The sequence below is a fragment of the Ornithodoros turicata genome, chromosome 5 (assembly GCF_037126465.1).
Source record: "Ornithodoros turicata isolate Travis chromosome 5, ASM3712646v1, whole genome shotgun sequence".
Classification (NCBI taxonomy): Eukaryota; Metazoa; Arthropoda; class Arachnida; order Ixodida; family Argasidae; genus Ornithodoros; species Ornithodoros turicata.
Window position 1 is genome coordinate 23883177 of NC_088205.1, and position 14129 is coordinate 23897305.

Here is a 14129-nt window from a genome sequence, read left to right on the forward strand (position 1 = left end):
ATGAGCGACCCTTGAAGAACGGCCTTGTTACAGTTGGAAATGATGGTCATGCTCTCATTTGGCCCTAAATTGGCTCTTGTGGTTCTTTCACATGTTTTGTTGTTGTATCACGCTCCTCGCAGTATCTGCTTTTCACAAGGGAGTAGATATCATTCGCTCATAGTCGCCGACAAGGCGCTCTGAAGTTAGTCTTCGGCGACGTGCGTATTTCAGAAATGTCTTTTACAGTCATGCTCTTTTATTTATTTTTATGCACATGTTAAAATGCTTTACCCCCCCCCCCCCCCCCCCCCCACGGCCTTCCCATTTTCCTCTACCCACCTTCCTTGTGGGAATAAAGGGGGCCTTGTCTTCTGGGTTGAACCTTGTTCATACCGTTTCCGATTTGCAAAGGCCCCTAGTAAATCCTTGGTCTTCGCCGCCCTGGATTGTAGTTGGGGACGGGGCAGGACGATATGGGGACGCATGGTCCTGTGGCGCCAAGATACCGAACGTAACCCCTCTTGCAAACGCACATGGCCTGGCATAGCTGTGGACAGACAGGAGGGTACGTTGGGGCACAGAATGTCCATTCTTCTCCGGGCTCACATTCGGCGTCGTGTCGTAACCATGTCCGTGCTTCTCGAAATATTATTTCAAAAAACAATATTATCAATCACTCATATGCATGGCAAAGTCTTATATTGTAAACGGCAAGAATTCCGGCCGCACATGATACTGCAAACTAGGAGAGAAACAACGACAAAATAGCAAACATTTCAAAGCGTATGCTGTTGGGCTGTGTATGCTGTTGGTGGCACATAACTTGAGACAAGCGCGCGGAACAAAGACACAGAGGCAGACACAGACAAGCGCTAACAGGCCTGTCTGTTTCCGCCTCCGTGTCTTCGTTTGTTCGCGCTTGTCTCAAACTTCGTATGTCACTTCGTATGTCATGCTACATGTTGAACAACTTAGAGATTACAAGCAGGCGTAAAGCTTCGATGTTGAGCTCATAGAGATAGTTCGTTGTTCACGCACCGGATCGTAAACTTTTGTGTCTACGAGTAGTGCATTCCGCGATTTACCGAATCCCTGATTCAGTTTTCGTCGACATGAGCTGCATAATTTATTACCGGCATCATAAATCATAGGAAGCAACACGATTTGAAATTTCCGCGCGAAGAGACACGCGCGACGTCAGTGACGTCAGACAATTGTGACGACGACATAGGGGAGTTCATCTCGCTTTCATCTCGCCTGATATGTGCGAATGATTGGTTTCGGTCGTTCCATCACCCCCACCGCCCCCACCACCTTCAGGTGAGCTCTGACCTGAAGGAGGAATCGAGGCGCCCGTGTAGGGGGGGGGGGGGGGGGTGCGCTCGCCTCGTGTCACGTGGTACACTTTTGGATAGAGCGCGCGTTCTTGTCTCGACGCCCTCTGCAACTTTCCAATTCACGTCTCGACCCTAATACGAATATAGCTGAAAAGTTACCTAATTAATTGCGCCTAATTAGTTAACCAACAATCATAAAAAATATAGCGATCAGAACACGCGACTCCTCACAATATTCCGCAGTTTTCATTCGCTCGCGATAATCCCGTATTTTTTTTTTTTGTTTTTTTTTTTCTTCTTTCTTTCTTTTCTAGACCTCGATGCACGTTAGCTTGGACACCCTGTATATATTGTTTATCCTTCGTACGTGGTATCCTGTCTCTCAGGCTTGTGCAGTCATCATTCTGGATATGATTTCCTCATGTTGATAAGAAAACGCTTCAGCAACATACCTTTGCCTTCCGCTGCCAGCGTCGTTACGAAGACGGCTGTCACAATAATTAGGGGCAATGCCTTCATTCTGGGAAACAATTAGACTGAAATACAGGATATACAAGAGAGAAATCAAATGCATACGCCATTATTTCGTGGGTAAATTTTCAGGCATCAGTCAATTCAATTACTTCCGTTTTTATATGTATGGTGCCGTGAACAACCTTTTATATTCTGCAGTGATTTTCAACGTCTATCTTGACAAGTGTCGAATACTGCGTTTTTGAGCGTAAAACGCTCGAATTACACAATACAAAAAGTGTCCCGAAGAGGCAGTCCGCATTATATCACAACCTTCCCCAGGTGAGCCGTTAAGGAGATGCCGTGCCACCTCGAACCTTGGTTTACCTATACTTGCCATGAAGCGGTAATCGTCCATTTAAAAAAAGCACGGAATGCCGTCCGAACATACAGGGCGCTTCATCTAACGTGTTAGTAATTGTAAAAAAAAAAAGATCTCCTTGTCCGAAAAAGATGCGGTCAACGGTATTTATCTTCTGCGAACTTTTGCCACGACTTGCGTTGTTGTTAATTAGCTTCTTCTTTTTTTTCCCCCTTGAGGGGGGGGTGGAGTTTAATTGTCAGAACTGAACTCGAAATTTTGCGAAGTGAAGGCAATGTTTTTGGCCAGAAATAGACAGTCCATGTAGGAAATACCCCAACCCATTCAAGGACACGTTCCCTGTTCCACTGGCAACACCCGGGGAAAACATCGAAAATCGTTCTGAGACGCGCAAAGTGCCGGCCACCCTCACTTCGCAGTCATGAGGCCCTGTGAGAGGGAGCCTCGCCCGACCCCTTCAGCTCACCTCTCTGTGGCACACTAGCCCTTGCTGCTGATAATAGCATCCCAGAAGATCCATCAAAGTTCCCAGAAGAGAAATATCGTTGACCGCATCTTTTCGGACAGGTAGATTTTTAGAGGAATTAATATTGCGTTATTTGAAACACCCTGTATATAGTTTAGAGCGCGATATGAATGTGCTACACTCAGGAACGGACACGCAAATTATTTCCCTTAGGAAGCGCGCACTTCATGAGAAAATTAGTTTACAAGACAGCGCACAGTGGCGGCGAGCTCTTGCAGCTCCTTCTGTCGTGTTGTGACGTCACATCATCCAAGCATTTTATTGGCTGCCGCGAACGGCCTGCTACGGCGCGATAGCAAGGCTACAGGTCGACTGCTCTGCTTCAGACACGGCATGCCTTATAGCGCTGTTGCAGCGAAATTTGCGCAGCGCCATTTCAGGCCCAAGCGGCCACGGATCCAACAGTAGGTAGCTTCATCAGCGGGTTCTATGCTTTGTGTTTCAAGCGGTATGGCGCCAAGGAAAGGTACAAAACTTGTGGGAAATCCACAGAAAAAGCGGCGCACCTTGCCAAGTGCGAACAACTCGAGACCATGAAAGTGTCGCTCGTCTGCTAAATTACCGCGCGTTGCATATTTTGGGGCGCTGATGTTGCTGCTCGCTCGCGCCACCTAGCCCGCAGAAACAGGTCTATAGAACCGCAAAAACAAAGAAAGAAGAAGAAGGCAGGTGCCTCGCTATTAGGCGGATGACGTGACATTGCAGACTGACATGGTTGGGGGAAGGATTTTTCGAGGGAAGAGTTCGAATCCCGGTGCCGGCTGTGCTGTCTGGGGTTTTTCCTGGTTTTTCCTCAGATACTACCTCAGACACTGTCAGACATATGTTGGCACAGTTCCCTTAGAAGTCGGCCCAGGACGCACATTCCCCCAGGGCGTAAGTCGTGACGTTGCCCATCTCTGTGAGGCCGACAACGGCGAGCCCTTTAACCAGCACCACCACCACCGAGTTTTTCTGGCCCGCGAGATTGCAAGCTCTCTTGCACACCAGGATTGCGCACTGCACTTGTGCTCTTTGTGCGAATACGTGCCCAAGGATTTGAAGTCCTACTTTCAACTCTTTCTGACATGTTTTTTTTTTAATTGTTTTCATGCTTTGTAGCTGCCATATCCGAGAGATATAGGGAGGAATTGAATGAATGATAGATAGCGAGTACGAGTACGCGTAAAGGGGAGAGAGCGGTTCGACGGGCATGCCGCGGTAGCGAAGCTTGTAAAAGAAGCATGGGAACGAATATCGAGGTGACAGTTATTGTGAACTCATTTCAGGAGGATAAAGCGCCATTGAGAAGGAGTGTGTGGGAGAGAGCGGCGAGCAGGCCGATGTCTAGTATGTTAGAACGCCACCGGCTTTCTCGGATTGGAGTTTGGTGACTTGGTGCAAAAGGTTGCGTTAGTGATTGATGTAAAAAGGGTATATGCACAAACTTTGATTCTTGTGAACACCAACGGTGATGTAGAGTACGGTTTCTTGTGGGACTGTATTAGCTAAGGCATTTTTACCTCAGTGGCGCGCGTTAGACGCAGGAAAATGTAGGAACTTTTGTTTCACTCTAATTATGGTAGACAGAGAGCAAATAGTGTGAGAAGAAATTTCGGAAAATATATTTAATGTCTACAGAGTCTGCGGTTTACACAGTCAACGCAAAAGACCGGGATGAGTTGCGCTTCAAATTTCATCACGAGTTCAGGGCCTCACTGCGTTTTGGGTTTCGATGTTTTCTGGTGATCGCCAGCAACAACGACAACAGAGCTCTTGGAACAGTACACGACCTGCTCGGCCATCAGGTCGGCGTCTGCCAACACAGTCAACGATAATGCACTGGACCTCCCATCCCTGCCATTACCATCTGGTGCTATAGGGAGCGACTAGTTTTCCTGAATTGCATCGTGTAAGCAAAAGTCAAAAGGAAAGATGGCGGTGGCGCTGATATTAAAAGTATACCGAGTTATGCCTGTTGCAACCGTAACTAGGATGACCTAATAATATGTAGTTTAGTAGTCGATAACTAAGTAACACATTTTACACAGCGCTATTTCCTGAAGGGCAAAGTTGCACACGTACCTCGCTTTCTACGCGGCAGAGAAGTTCGGTAGTTCCATAGAGACTCCGTCCTGTTGCCCTTTAAGTCTATCTCGAAGCGAATATTACTCTATCATAGAATATTCATACTATCCCTCACACAATGACACGTACGCGCTTGTGCTGCTGCTGATTTCAAATACGTATTCATAACACCTGTCGTGTAATAATTGTATCGGATTTATTATGAGAACGTACATAGCATAATCCTTCGGAAAATGTGATAAGACTCGACCTTTGATGTTGTGAATAAGCCGCTAACGAGGCACAATATGAAGTGATCAATAAGGTCTCGAGCTTGATGGTTTCTGTGAAACAAGCGGTAATGTGTGTGAGAAAACATGCATGGCGGGCACGAAAAGATATGTTGATGTTGACGTTGGCCAAAAAAATAAAAGGGAGACATTGAATTCATCATACGACGAATTCGGCTACACAAAGGGAATGGTTCTGAGGTTGAGTTTCTTTTACCGTTATTGTACGCTCATGACCATCCTCCTATACAGGGTGTCTCAGTTAAATGCCCGGGCTAAATAATTGACAAACGGGTGCACCAATCGAAGAACTTTCTTTTTTACAAATATCTGTCCGATACCAGCTACACACTGCGCACCGTGTGAATGAGTGGGAGGCGCTCATTATTTAAATAAAAATTCAAATGACTTTCTTGAAAATCAGAACTTCTAAAGCAAGGCGCCGTCGGCATTAAAATTGGTACTACCCCTTTTGGGACCTTCAGTGGACACCTTTTAGAGCAAAATCAGCCACCGAAGCGGGTCATTTGTTGCAGTAATTTATTGGTTTCGGTTTACATATTTTTGTCGTGGCTGGTAGCGGTGGAGCGCAAAAGGACGCTCTTACACCCCCCTTATTCACCAATGAATTACGTGTTCTTGAGCTTATTTCGCAAAGGGGAGCGCTGAAGAAAAAGTCACAGCGTCAGACAGGCTATGCCAGTCCCCACCTCGCTTATCTGACTGATAATATGCGCCCTTTCTCTGTGATGATCGCACGGACAAAACACAAATAATCACATAGTACCCCGATATCACATGCTTTCCATATTTCTTCAGCACTCCTCGTTGCGAAGTAAGCTCAAGAACACGTAATTGGGGGGGGGGGGGGGATATGTTTATTAAAGATAAAGGAAAGGGGGAAAGGTCAGACAGGCCAAGGCCGACCTGCTATTCCCAAAAGAGAAAAAAGAAGCAAAAAAAGGAAAAGAAAAAGTGGCAGGGGACGATGGGATGGCTCAAAGGCTGCGGAGCAGCCCAGTGTCCTTCAGGTAACGCATGAGGGCTGGGCTGCCCACTGTCTGGAGTGCCGGACAGGTCCCAGCAGCGTCGCCAGGGAAAGTTCCCTGTGGCCTAGGGAAGTGAGACTTGTGGCGAGAATGGCTCGGGGGCCGGCGCGCCGCTTGCAGTGCAACAGAAGATGGCATATGTCGGCGACTGCAGCACAGCGGGGACACATCGCGGTCGTCCGTCTATCCATCTTGGAGAGGAACAGCGAGGTCAGGGCAACATCGAGGCGTAGGCGATGTAGGATCGACTCCTCCTGTCGCGACAGCCGCTGGGAGAGGGTGAGTTCCATCCTCGGGTCGATGGAGTGGAGGATCGCCGCTTCGTCAGCGCGGGTATTTCCTGGCAGGCCGATGTGTCTGGGGACCCATTGAAGCCACACGCTGCAGCCGGAGGCGGTGTGATGGCTGTATGTCGTGAGGGCTAGGGAGCAGATGTCTGTGACAATCTTGGAGCAAGGAGAGGATAATATTTGCAGCGCCGCCTTGCTGTCCGTAAGCACAGTCCAGTTGCTTGGGAGCCTCGTTGATATAAGTTTCAGGGCTTCATTGATGGCGGCGAGCTCTGCTTCGGTGGAGGATGTCTTGTGAGGAAGCTTGAGCGCTAGTTCGTAATTTTCTGAAGGCACGACAACGGCTAAAGTTGAGGCGCCCGCGGAGACCGACGCGTCCGTGTAGACCGCTATTCTTCGGGAGTACACGTAATTCGTTGGTGGATAAGGGAGTGGAAGAGCGTCCCTACGCTTCACCGCGACCAGCTGCGATAAAAATATGTAAACCGAAACCAATCAATTACTGCAACAAATGACCCGCTTCGGTGGCAGATTTTGCTCTAAAAGGTGTCCAGCGAAGGTCCCAAAAGGGGTAGTACCCATTTTAATGCCGACTGCGCCCTGCTGTAGAAGTCATGTTTTTCACGAGACTCATTTGAATTTTTATTTAAACACTGAGCCCCTCGCCCTAACTCACACGGTGCGCGGCTTGTATGTCGTATCGGACAGATACTTGCAAAAAAGAAAGTTCTTCGATTTGTGCACCCATTCGCGAATTATTTTGCCCGGGCATTTAACTGAGACACCCTGTATAGTATATGGGAGGCTATGTCACGACTTTCATCATGATCGAACGAAGGGATGGCGATGACACAAAAAGAAAATGGGAACATGTGTCACGACCAGAAATGGCTACCCTATAAACCTACACAAGATTAACTAAGCAAATGGGAAGGAAGAAAGAAAGGATAAAGGACGGTGAAAGTTCAGCCAGTGGGGTTCACCCGTGGAAAACCCTTGCCAACTGACCGCATGTGTACTGAAGTAGGGGTGTTCACAAGTTTGGTCAGCGTCTGGCGTCCAGACAGGCTAAGGTCGCTATGAGGACACTACGACTGTCGGCATACTCGGAAAGCACGAGTAGAATATTCCCTGTATCTTCTACGACATCACACTCGTTGCAGTTAGGGGAAGCAGACCTTTGTGAGTTTACACGTAGTCGCGCGCTGTATACGGGACATTCAGCCGTATTCAGCAGTATAGCCAATACATGGGGAAATGCACTTTGCCGAGACAGGGATGGAGGGTGTGGAAACGTAGCTCAGCGTTAGCCTTGTACAGCCGCAAAGTCCGTGTAGCTCCGGCTGGCCAGGAGGTCCTACACATTTGTTACCTGGGCTCAGTAATTAGTATGCATGACCGAACTCCGGCTGAACTAACTCAACTCGGCGTGTAGAAGCGTCCGCACACTTATCCCCCGTATTGCCATAGTGACATTGAAATTGGAAGTCGTTCCTCATTGTGATTGCGAAGCCATCTTGCACTACCGATGCAGGAGGTCCCGTAACATAGATGCCAAGACTTCTAAACCCGTTCTTCAATCACTGTAAACGGACCAGCGAGAACTTTTGGGGAGGGAGTCGATTAAATCGATCAGCGTGATGGTGACGTGATAGTTGAAGAAACTTAAAGAAGATTAAACTTCGCGTTATGTCTATACCGCCAAGTTCAGCTGCTGAAGCTGAGTGATGCGTGTCAAACGTGCGTACCACGTTCATTTCCAGGACCACAAACGCACACAATGATTCAGTTGTTATAGTCGATAACGAGTTTTATTCGGCTCTCATTTACTAGATACCAGGGACAGGCTGAGCTGTCGGACGACATGTGTTGATAAATATTTCCTACCTATAGATGGCCCGGTACGACGAACCTCACTTCAGGAGCCTACAGGGTACGCTAGTCGCTTATTAGTAGGGGTTCTCGTTTTCGGCGAATATTCTTCCTGAAATTCGGCGGAAAAAAATCGCCAATTTTCCGAACTCCACGAACCGTCGGTTTTCGGCGAAACATTTTCTGATGGTGTTATTCGCGGCAAAAAAGGCTAAAAATAAAAAGCACATGGAATGAAAGTTCAAATTTATTTATTACTCATGAGATTCTTTGCAGCTGACCATCTACAGCTTGAACTTGTTGTAGTACATTGTCATGTACATATTCAGAGATTCACATGACATCACCCGGACAGCTCTTTCGTGTTAAAGGTACTTAAGTCCGAGAATGCCCGCTCCACGTCAGCGTTAGACACAGGCATTGGCAACAAGTCCAGTGCAGCACAAGCTTTATATAAGCATACGAGTACACAATTATTCGCTTCGGTCGCTTAGTCCCTCCTACATCGCTTACGGCTGAATGTTGCCTTTACGCCGTACTACAGTTACAAGATAGGGTGTGCCAGTAGCCCCCTGTGCCCGGAGTGTGGTGTGCCAGCGACCGCGGACCATGTGGTCATCGCATGTGCCACTTACAGGAGGGAGCGCCACTTGTTGGCAAACGACTTTGCGCGGATTGACAGCCGACCGCTTGACCTCAGACTCATTTTGGGACCATGGGACAAACGAAAGCAGATGTTCGTCTTGCGACCCTTTATCAAATTCCTTGAAACTACCGGCTTGATCGACTCCCTCTAGGACCCCGTCAGCGTCGTCAGCATCATCCTCATCACCATCCTCTCATTTTTCCCCAATAGCAATGGGGTAGCATACTGCTCAATGAGCGGAAGTCATCCCCATATCATCGACTTCATGTATCTCGCTCTCTCGCTTGGGTGTTGGAAAAATCCTGAGTTGAGTTGTGTCTAGATAAGAAAAAAATTGAGAAATAGGCACTTATTACTAGAGTCGGTTACTCCAGATCACTTAGAAAAACAAAATTGGGGAAAAATAAGGAAAGGAAAAATCCTAATATTCGCACAACCCTATCCTGAGAATCCACTGAGTTGGGAACTTGGGACCCTGCTGTCCCACCTCCGCAGTTCAGGACAGACTCAAATCGAGGGCATCTCCAAGGAATATAAGGTGCGGTACTCGGCGTACTTCATGTCCGGCGCGTGCAAAGTTGACAGTTTTTTTAATAGCGCGAAAGGCTCCATGGCAGTTCTCTTTAAACGACATCCGGCCAAGGGCAAGCCACTGCCTCCCTTATGACCATACACAAATGTCGTCTGCGTACGGATTGACGCACACGCCCCGCATCCACTCATGATCACATTTCCTATTCGAACAGCTCAATCGGGACATCCTGGCACTTCTATTCTCCGAGTCTCCTTCCCGAGAAATCTAACGCGGAACACATCAACGAAACAGCCACTAAATTGCAGACAACAATGCCGCCCTTATTGCAGCGGGGGAAACACCGTTATCGACGTCACAAATGACTGTGCAACTTGCTATTTGAGTAACGGGTCTTTGTGAGCGTTCCTAATACATCTAGCGATTGTATCACCTTTCTTCCGTGTGTGGAAGTCACTTAAAAGTTGTACCTGTACATGAGGAATGAACCGAGGTGTATACATAATGTATCTGTTACGGCCGGCCATAAAAAAAAGGGTGGTCTCCGAGTGTAGTAATTGTGGTGCGGACAGATTTCATCGTGGTTGTTATTTCGTTGGAATGCTCCGGTGTACAGCAGCCCCTAAACCCCTTTCTGTGGATCTCATGAGGGTTCATGATGGCAAATCGGTGCGTGCGAACGATAAAGCTGTTGGTGCACCCTGTGTGTGAAAGTAATAGGTGCGCAGAACGTGGTTACCTCAGGGGCGGATCAGGAACTTTTAAGCGTCCAGATAGAGCATAAGGATTCACAGCGAAACCTCGAAGGGACGCTAATGTGCAACAATTTCTCGTCGCGGAATGGAAGGTGCCGTTCCCTTGACATCAATACAAAAGGAACGTTGTGTCGTTCGCAATTTATGATCGATAGAAAAAAAAAAACGTACTTTAGGCTTTTCCTCTCCCTCTCGTTCTCTAGAAGCGCGACTATGCGGAAAGGTCTAGGATTTGTGTCCTTAAACGATATATCCCGCGATGATTGAACAATTGGTCTGATGAAATCAATGGAAGCTCGCTCCACATTTTCGGCCTCCTTGAGAAGGAGACAGAATCCACAGGAAGATATATGGAAGACAAATTAATACTGGTCACTTGCGCGGAGACCGATGAGAACGGCCGTAACGGTTCTATCATGTCTTTCTTAAATTAACTATTCCGTGTTAGCGCCGCGAAGCAACTGTGGCTATGAGCGGCGTACAGACGTGGACAGCAGGAAGGAGTGGGGGACAGATAGATGATATGCGTCCAGGGCCGACTTCAGGGGCAACTGTGCCGATATTCGTTCTATCTTGTCTCCTTGTTACTTAAATACATATACAGGGTGCCCCAGAAAACGTGTCACTGAATTATAATAAAAAATCCTGTGATCCCTCCTGATGTGAATCTCGTGTAACATAAGTTTAATTATGTAAATTTTTGCGAACTGAAGTCGGAAATTTGCCAAGTAAAGGTCACTTTTTTACCCCCACCAATGGGAAGTGCGTGTCTAATTTACTCAAGTTAATGATAATTGACACGGATATTCAGGAGCTCTCCCATCGGGAAAAATAGCCTAACATCATGCTCTACGGAGCTCCCAAAGGATAACGCGCCACGAACTTTTCAGGGCAATCGTTGCCAGTCCGACAAAAGGAGGTAGGAAACCCAGCCCACACAGGTATCGCAGAAATAGATAACACAGGCATGACTTATCGCGTCCCACTTTAGCTGGGATCATGCTTTCCCCCTCCCAATTTGAGGAAGTGTCATTTTTTCTACTATCACTCTGTGGGCTGTGTTTGGAACCTCCTTTCGTCGGACTGACAGCGATTGCGCTCAAAACGCCGTAGCGCGTTATAGTCCGGTGCTCCGGAAAGCATGATGTTCGGCTATTCCGATGGGATAGCTCGTGAATATCACTGTCAATTATCATGAATTTGAGTGAATTCGGCACGCTGTTCATATTGGTGGGGTAAAAAAGTGACCTTTTCTTGGCAAATTTCCGAGTTCAGTTCGCAAATATTTACATAATTAAACTTACGATACGTGACATCCACATAATCAGGAGGTGTCAAAAACCTAGTAAGAACAAATGCCGTTGACCGCATGATTCTAAGTGACGTTTTAGGGACACGGTTTCTGGTACACCCTGTATAAAGGCACTCAAACACCTTTGGTGTCATCAGAGCCCTCAGGAGAGCTGTGAAGCGAAACGCTATTCTCAGCGTTACGATATATCCAGCTCGTTACGTTTTCTCTGGTATGGAACTAATGTAGCCGCAACATGTTGTTACGATAGTCAACGGCATCCGGCAGAAGCACTGTCTTGGAGCGCCCAGGACACGTCGTTCGACCTATTCTGGAGACGAGATACCGACGCTTCTCCTGACCACATTCCATCATCATTCGTCTACATTAAAAACTCCAGAGCACCGCTTCAACAGTTCATTGCTGCGAGGGGGGAATCGAGACTACGCAGCCGTCAATATTCAGCACCTGTCCAAGAGATTCCGGCGTGCCGTCAGCACCAGATGACGTCGCTCTTACCCTGTGACGTAGAATGTGAGAATAGACTTGCTTCTACGATACAGAAGAAAACATATATGAATGCAACGCTATCAAGTCACATCTTGAACATTTCGGCGCCTTAGAGAAAGCAAGCCGTGGTCGAGCACCCGCATACGTGGCGTCTGTACCAATATTCTAGTTGGCGTCTAGCGGGAGTCTTCCGAATGGCTTTCACATTCCCCGTCTGGTCGTGACCTGTACTCTCGTTACCTGTGGCGTCACCCCTACGAAACATGGAAAACGCACTTCGCGTGCATGGGATCAAAGGTTCTTTTCTGCGGTCAACAACACGCGCTCCGCTGGTACTACTACTTGTGTGAAGACGTTACGTAATTTGTCGAACATTCCACAACAACGACCAAAGCCAGTTTATAGGGGGAAGCTTGCGCCGGTCATTAAAGGCTACTGCGTCGGGTGATTCCTTATTATTTGGTTTTAATTCATCGTGCAAAATATTTTGATTGAACATGCAGCGTATTATTTTCAACTGAGGTTTACAGCCACAGATCCATCTCCCATGAAACTACCCTAAGCAGCTTCCGGTTATTGATTTTCGAACCGTCGAAAGTATACACCCGGAATAAAAGGATAATAAATAAAGGGATAATAAAAGCGAACAAGCGGATACGACTATAACCTCCTTTACTTCTCCTTACCCTTCCAAGCGTAATATGACTGCCTACACATGCCTCCTTCGAACACCGCCTTCAAGAACAACAACAGCTACCAAATGACGATAACATTCTCCACTCCAGGAGAACAGAGCCGACTCTGAAGAAGAAGAATTTTATCCCCTATTGAAGAAACTGGAAGCGCATTACCGGGAAGCGTGTCACTATTGTGCTGTCAACATTGATTAAACCACGGTAACCTAGCCGAACAGATTTTCCAATATAGGCGTGCCCCAATATGGTATTCATGTCATTGTGCGTGCACATTTTCGTTCCGTGATCAGAAAGCTTTACACGTATCAAGACCGAATACAATCACGAAGAATGACACGAGGCTATCATTACGTTAGGCTGGAGATTCTTCCGAGGAATATAGGCGCTCGTGACGAAAGGCGGAAATCCCTTTCAATTGCTCACTTGTTATTGAGGGATAGCTCTGGGGCAAATATGAAACAACAAAACCCAGAAATCGGAAGCGAGAAACGGGGTCATATTGAAAGTACTCTCTCGCAGTAATCGAACTTGGACGGAGGTTCTTTCCATCTGTCATGTTTCACCACGTGCGCTGCGTTGCTCCCACTACAATACTGCAAAGTATAGAAAGATGAGGAGTGCGCTGAGTTCATATGTACCTTGTGAGGATAGCTATGTGCACTGAACTGTAGTAAAGGAGATTGAGCATCTTATCCCGTGTGAGGGTCTGCGAAACAACTGTGGCTTTGGTGGGGCTGTGGCTTTGAGCGGTGTCCCTAGGCCTCCATGCATCACACCAGCCCTGAAAACTCCTAAGAAAAAGACTCTGCCACACTTAGTTCGCTTACTGGCCACATTGGCGCTGTCTGCGCGGCCCACAAAAACGGTTTGGTAGACCGCGATACGGTGCGACAAATAGTTATATGTAGGGTTCCGGGTTTTCGGAGTTTATTTTTAGTCATTACCGGAGGGTGTTTTTCAGAGTTTACGATTTTCTGATGAATCTGAGTTTTTCGGGTTTTATATTTCTTTACCTCGGTTAGTCTCCGAAATGCGTAGGAAGAAATTGGTGCTGTGATGTGACACGTGATACCCACAGAAAGATCAAGCAAAGAAAAGTGACAGGTGTCTCCATACAAGGAAAATTCCACGTGATTGAGAGAGAGAGAGATACATGATGATGATGATATGAGGATGGGGACGTGATTGAGAAAGTTTTGTTATGATGCGCGATTTCAGGCACTCGCGGCAGAACAGGAAACGCGCGAAATACTGTAAATAAGTCTTCAATGCACAACTTTCTTGTTGATAACTGAACCACACGAAAACAGTTTTCCGGTGTCTGTTTTTCGGATTTTTTCGAAAACCCGGAACCCTAGTTATAAGGTGCCTCCTTCCGCCCTGGCAATTGCGAGCTGCAGCTTCCCCCCGATGTGATTGCAAGCATGGCGTGCACCTTGCATTTTCGAGTGAGCGATATTCATTTTGAAATTT

General features: G+C 47.2%; 1 long non-coding RNA gene across 1 annotated transcript; it reads right to left on the bottom strand.

The window, feature by feature from the left end:
* Window positions 1-290: 290 nt before the first annotated feature.
* LOC135395388 (uncharacterized) lies at window positions 291-4867 on the bottom strand. Its single transcript, XR_010423055.1, has 3 exons — window positions 4745-4867; window positions 1772-1855; window positions 291-618 (listed from the first exon to the last, which is right to left on the bottom strand). It is a non-coding gene; the product is annotated as an uncharacterized LOC135395388 (long non-coding RNA).
* Window positions 4868-14129: the final 9262 nt, after the last annotated feature.